Source organism: Vigna radiata, chromosome 10 (assembly GCF_000741045.1).
Source record: "Vigna radiata var. radiata cultivar VC1973A chromosome 10, Vradiata_ver6, whole genome shotgun sequence".
In the NCBI taxonomy this organism is placed as follows: domain Eukaryota; kingdom Viridiplantae; phylum Streptophyta; class Magnoliopsida; order Fabales; family Fabaceae; genus Vigna; species Vigna radiata.
Genome location: NC_028360.1, coordinates 8,652,090 through 8,659,475, shown reverse-complemented (window position 1 = coordinate 8,659,475; position 7,386 = coordinate 8,652,090).

Here is a 7,386-nt window from a genome sequence, read left to right as displayed (position 1 = left end):
TGTGTGATTTTTTAAAAATTAATTGATGCTTGAGATTATAAATGATATAGTGTAAACTAGATTTTAATTATATTATGTGTTCATTAAAGTTAGATATCTAGAGAATATATATTTAAAGGCCTAATTTTTCATCATAGTTATGGGCTTTTATTTAAAAATTGATAATCAAAAGTATATAAAAAATGTACTTATAATAAATGCAAAATAAAATAAATTGATAATATAGATATCTAACGATAAAATAAAATATATCACAATATCCTATTAAATAATAAATTATAATAACATAGATATCGAACGATAAAATAAAATATATCACAATATCCTATTAATAAGATTATGTGTAATTATTTAGAAGTTGATATGGATATTATAAATGGTGTACTTTAAAGTACATGATAAATTAGATAACTGTAAGATATTAATAATATTACCTTTTCATAAAATTGGATAACTAAATATATATTTAAAAGTCTACTTTTTCTTCAAAATATGTGTTTTTTTTTTAATATTAATAATCAGTAGTATAAAAGATATTTCATCATGTCACAATTAGGCATGATACAATTAGGTGTGACAAAGTTCACTTAAACTCGTTTAAGTGATTTTGTTCACATAATGTATTAAACTTTAGTATAAATTTTGTTCTATTTTAAGTAATTTCGTTCAAATAATGTATTGTATTTGACAAAAATTAAATCTTAGTTTCATTGAAACAAACAATTTATAAGATACACTTTTGATGTCTATACTTGTTTTTAATTTTTATTTACTATTATTTTTTTTTTTACTTTAGAATGTCTTACTCTCAATAATGTTAAGACAAGATTGTCAAATAAGATAAGATTATCTAGCAATCCATATTTTGAAGTTTAACAAAAAATATTAATGAAATAGTGTCTAATAAGATTAATCTTCTAGGATAAGTATGTTAAACCCTGTAATCATATAAAATGTTATCTTAAATAGTCAACATTACTTTAAAAACAAAACTTGTTTTAAAAGCTAAATAAACAACCCTTAATGACGTCTAATGTATTGAATGCATGTACGATTAGTACTCTGTTGTCTGTTATGTTGTGTTGTCTTTATCTGTGCAAATCACAAAAGTATAAAGCTTTTTCAAATGTTCTACATTGGATCAGAAGAATGTTAAGAGATAGGAAAACATTTTGAGAATATTTCTTCAAGTACTTTATGTTTTGTTCATCCGTACAAGCTATCTCTGCAAAATCACATAGACACGGGAAGTAAAGATTTATTTGAGGGAATTACGAGGCAACTGTAGGAGTGAATGATTATCATTGTTTTTCAACAGGCGAAATAAGTTATCAAAGGAACGTGAGTTTTAGTGGGGCATTTTTTTTTTTTTGGCATTGGAATTATATTTTTCTGTGTGGGAGAGATAGATAGTTAGCAGAGGACCTATATTCAGAAGGAAAATGGAAACAAGAACCAAGGACAAAAAAGATGTTATTTGTAGGAAATTAAGGTAAGGGGAACTATCCTTATTTGGTTGTCTCAGTGTGTTTATTCCTAAAACAACTTTGTACTCTTGTTTTTCTAATGCAATTATGTTTTCGAAATGTCAAAATTCATTTGGTTGGTTGTGGTATATAGTAAGCACATGTTTGATGGAAGTGGGTGGACTCATTTTTGTTACGTTTGCTTGTTAAGAGGCAAGTTTACCTAAGTATTGTAATTTGTTGCATATGAATAAATTTTTGGAGGTTTGTAAATGTTTAGGGAATTAATTTTTATAAGCATGTATAATTTCGAGTTGTTTTGGTGGAGATTATGGAATTGTTGGGTTAAAATTATTTGTATCAATTTTTTCTTTGGAGTAAAGGATATACCTATATGATTTCTGTTGTATGTCGGGTTGTGTTTGAAAGTGCCAAATTTTTTGGTTTGCATTTGATTAAACTATGTGGAATGTATTGAATGTATTCCATTATATTGTGATGATGATATAAGGTATTGATATGATTTAGCTATGGTGGATGAGGCATGTTGATGTAAGGGTTGAAAGGTATGGCTTGTTGTGGTTACTCTATAACCATGTTATGAATACCTTTTCTCTTCGTTTGCTCTTTAGATTTACTTTGAGGGATAAATTACTTTGTGTATTGCTCACATGACTTGTACTTTTTGTTTGAACGTAAGTCGATATGTTTTTTCAATCTCCTTTTTTATATATATAAAGTCCTACCAAAAACCCCTATACTTAATAAACAAATAAAAATTAATATAATGTCATGGTATAAAATAAATTATAAACATTCTAATTAGATTAAAAATATTATATTGATTCAATTCTAAAATTTAAGAACAAGAATATATTAAAATTTAAATCAGATCTTAAAAAATAAATTATAAACAAAAGTATTGACACTACAATCACCTATGCTCCACTGCAATCCATGTTATTATTTTTCCTTTGTTCAACTAAAATTGTATACACTCTGATATTTGAGACGGTGACAACATTAAGCGATCTTCCTCAACGACCGAAAGAGGATGATTAAAGAAGGCGTTGTATTGTCTAAAATAAGCTATTTGAGTATGGAATGACCACATTGATACTTACTTCAAGAAAAACGGAAATGAACATTGTTTATATGAACATATCCTATAATAAAGAAACTTGAAGGTAATGTAATGTTCTTTGTTTTATACGTTGATGATCTTATTTTCGTGGGAAATAATGCAAAAATGATTAAGAAGTTCAAAAGTGTCATGGAGAAAATTTTTGAAATGGCCAACTTAAGATACATGAAGTACTTTCTCAATTTGGAAGTCAAACAATTTTAAATTGACATTTTTGTATCTCAAGAAAGGTATGTGAAGGAAATCTTGAGAAAGTTCAAGATGATAGGCTGTAACCCGATTTCAAGCCCAGTGGAACAAAGTACAAAGATCTCAAATTTGATTGTGGAGACCGAGTACATTTCATGAGCAACATGACATTCAATTGACTCTCAAAGAAACAACTTATAGTGACATTATTAACATGTGAAATTGAATATATTATAGTAGCATCATGGAGTGTTTTTCATGCAATAGAAATCTTCTAAGCAAATTGAAGCCAAAATAAAAAAGAGGGGTCATGATCCAAGTTGATAACAAGTCAATCACTTAGTTGGTAAAAAACTCGATCAACATGAAACAAGCAAACACATTAATGTGCGATTTCACATCATTCAAGTACGGGTGAAGGAAGACAATGTTGAGATAGTGCACACAAGAACTTGAGAACATGTTGCACATATGTTTTTGAGGCACTGATGCAACATCATCATGTACATATCAACCAATCACTAAGTTTTATTGAAATGAGCGGTGTAGGAAAGACAAATATAGAATTTTGAAAGCAAAAATGTAATTCAATATGCATGAAAAATGAGAGAAAAGTTTGAGAGATCCATATAACTTTAGCACTTTAAGACTGTATTCTTCCTGTGGCTAGGTTATCATGTGTGTTTGTAGCAACAAGTTATGTTCCTCTAAAATTTCCTTTGAGGATTCTCATGGATTCAGATAATTGAGACCAATTTTGATTTCATGTAAGAATTGATTTTTTATTTTGAACAAAACTTGAAAATATTATTAAAATATCATTATGTAAATATTAAATTTAAAAAAATAAAAACAAGAATTAACATGGATAGGGAAATGGTTTTCATATAGATAGCTCGTGCAATACGAATTCGCACAAGAATTACCATTTTCCTTTTAATTTTATATTCGTATATGTAAACTAGAATATAGAATATAATTGTATCATAGGATATATCATGTTTTGTTTAATGTTAAATGCACTTAAGAATATTATATTGGGAAATTTAACACATCACACAATTATTTATAATTTTAGTTTACTTCAAAATTTTATTTATATTTATTATTATCATCTCAATAAAATATTTTATTATTATAAGGGTTATCAATTATTTAAAAAAAAATCATTTTTCATTTACTACACCTATATACATATGCTCCTTTTGCTTCCAATAACACCACAAAAGAATCACAATTTACTAAACGGTGCATTTAACTGCATTAAAACAAAAGACTAGCTCTAATCATATGCAAAGTGTTAACTTTTATTTGAACTGTAAATTTCTTTTTTTAACTTTTTCAAAATAAGAAACAAAAACGAAAACATAGATCTATTATACAGTCTATTAATAGAACATGTATTTATTGAAAATAAATAAATGTATATAGAGAACCAGCAAAATCTGAAAATAGGTTTAAACCACGAGCTTGTTATAAGTTTGAGTTGAAAAAAAATGTAATTATTTTAAATGGAAATTAAATTGAATATGACTCACTTTACATAAGTGTTAAATGGATTTGAATCAGATTGAAAGTTGATTGATTCCTAACATCAACTACAACTTTTTATCATTTTTTATCATTTTTTCTTATAAACGTTTTTATTATAATTATTTACTATTTTTAATTTTGTAGATTGGTAATTTGATCTTCTTAAACATAAAAGAATGTTATTCAATAATATTTAAATAATTTATATATTTAATTTATTTGTTTTCTATAAATTGACACTATAATTTTTAATTAGTATTTTTAAAATAATAATTGATGAGATAGATGTCATACTATAAAAGAAAAAACTAAATTAATCTCTTTTTATTGTACTAAACTTAAAATATAAAATAAATTGAAAGAACAAAATATCAATAAAAGAGTCAATTTATTAAGTTGTGTAGTGGATTATATCAGATTACAAATTTTATAGTTCATCCAAAAAAAAAATGAATCAAATTATAGTTCTTATAAGTGTGTGAAGAGAGAGATATATTCAGCTTAACTAAGCTCCTTAACTAAAATACCTAACAAAATAAAAAAGAAATATATTATAATTGAATAGTTCTTATAAGTGTGATTTTTAAAATATTAATTGATGCTTGAAATTTTAAATGATACGGTTTAAAATAGATATTAATTATTATATGTTCATTAAAATTAAATGACTAGATAATATATTAAAAGCCTAATTTTTCATCAAAGTTATGGGTTTTTATTTAAATATTGATAATCAAAAGGATATAAAAGATATTCTTATAACAATATAGATATCTAAAGATAAAATAAAATATATCACATTATCCTTTTAATAAGATTATGTCTAATTATTTAGAGATTGATATTGGAGATTATAAATGATGTAATTTAAAGTTAATGATAAATTAGATAATATAAGATATTAATAATATTAGATAACTAAAATTACGTGTTCATAAAATTAGATAACTAAATAGTATATATTTAAAAGCCTACTTTTTCTATAAAATTATGTGTTTCTTTTAATATTAATAATCAAAAGTATAAAATATATGGTTTATACTAAATGCAAGATAACAAATTAAATAATGATACTACGTTTGAAATTAAATAATTAGATTATCCAAAATCCACTTTAAATTTAATCTATATCCAATAAAATAGAGTGGATATAAATAATATTATACGATATCAAATTAAATAATAATATATAATATATAATAATTATAGTATATTGTTATATGTTTTTAAATTAGTTAACTTCTATAAGGTGTTATTATTATATTTGTTATTTAATCTTTTTAGTTAAAATATTAAGCAGGTTATATATGTAAGTTTAGTTAAATATATTGTATTATTTGTATGTCTTTTTCAACATTTTAATGTATTTATTTTTTTCACTCAATTATTCAATCGATCGGGTAAATTTGTTGAATGTTTGTTTTCTTACAATTAAATCATTGACAATATAGTATTTTTCTTTGTTTTATAAACAAAAATTGTTGTTTGCAAGTACAAACACTTCGAACCTATTTCATTTATTATGCATATTTCTTATATCTTCTTTTTCTATATTTTTGTTAGTTAAATAATAAGTCAAACTCCTGCCATATTTTTCGGATAAAGTTTTCAAAACAAATTAATGAATTATTTAGTTTTAATTATATTTTATTTTTTACCCTAGTGTTGTACACTAATAAAATTTAGAAGTAACTGAATTAGTTCTTTTTGACTTAATCTACTATTAATATGCTAAATATAGAATGTGTCAGTTGGTATGTTATATTTTTTAATTTTATAATTTTAAGGGAGGTTTTAAAATAGAAATCGTTTTATATCAATATAAATGAACACATACCAAAAGTCTAACCATGGTTATTCTTGCTTGAGTAATTTTGAAGTGTGTTCTCTAGTTTTATCTACTGTTTGTTTTGCCTATCGCCAATGCCTCATGATATTTGGGCCCCTTTGCTTCTGTTCTTGTCGCTATGCGTACTCTTATATATACGCATTATTGTGTGTGGTCGTGTTAGAGAAAGCAGAGGTATTGAATCTGTTAGTACATGCATTATTGTGGATTGTGATGCTAAAGAAAGCAGAGACATTGAATCTGGTACTGCATCCGCTTCTCTCCCACAAACAAAAAACATTAAGTTTGAGAATGTTAGGAGTGCAAGAGCTGGAATAAGACTAGGGCATAGCAAAGCATACAATAATATAAGAGTCTCGCCTCCTATTAAGGATCAAACCAAAGAGTCCCAAAATCTCTGCTCCATTTGCAAAAATCAAGGAAAAACTAGTTGTCCAGTTTGTCAAAAGGACTCTCAGCTGAATTTACAGCTGAATTTAAAGCTGAATACTAATGTGAATACTAAGGTGAATACTGCTATTGCCATTGAGCTTCTGAACTTAGTTCAATCATCACCCTCAATTTCCAAAGATTCTCGATGATAGTTTAATATTAGTTTTGATGGTTTAATTTCAGAATAATATTGTTTTTAATTTTAGGATATTCTCTTTTTATTTATTGTTGTTATTCACCTACATGTTTTCTAGTGCTATCAAAACGGATCACTCGACCCGATCCAGTCCACTATGGGTTAACCTAACCTGGTTCATTTATTAACAAGTTAGAAAAATTTGAACTGTGACAATTCACGGGTTGGTAGATAAACAGTTGAGTCACTAACTCATTTAATTACAATTTTTTTAAATAAAAAATTACAAATTTTCTATAATTTAAATCTAAACCAATTTCACTCTCAAATTTTACTCCCAGTTTAATTGATTTTGAAAATAGGGAACTTAAATAATTTTTTCAAGCAAAAAAATAATAAATAATGTTTTATAAAATTAAAATTAAATTTTAATAGAATAAAATTAGGTAGGTGGGTTGGTGAACCAACCCGGTCCACCACGAGTTTAACCCAGATGAGCCGGGTTTAAATGAGCCGGATTAAAATTTGATCCGCAGGGTTGGTCCGTAATCTATTTTGACAGCTCTAATGTTTTTAATACGATTTGGAAAAATTAATAGTTTGTAATTTTTAAAACAAATTAACAAACTAATTAATT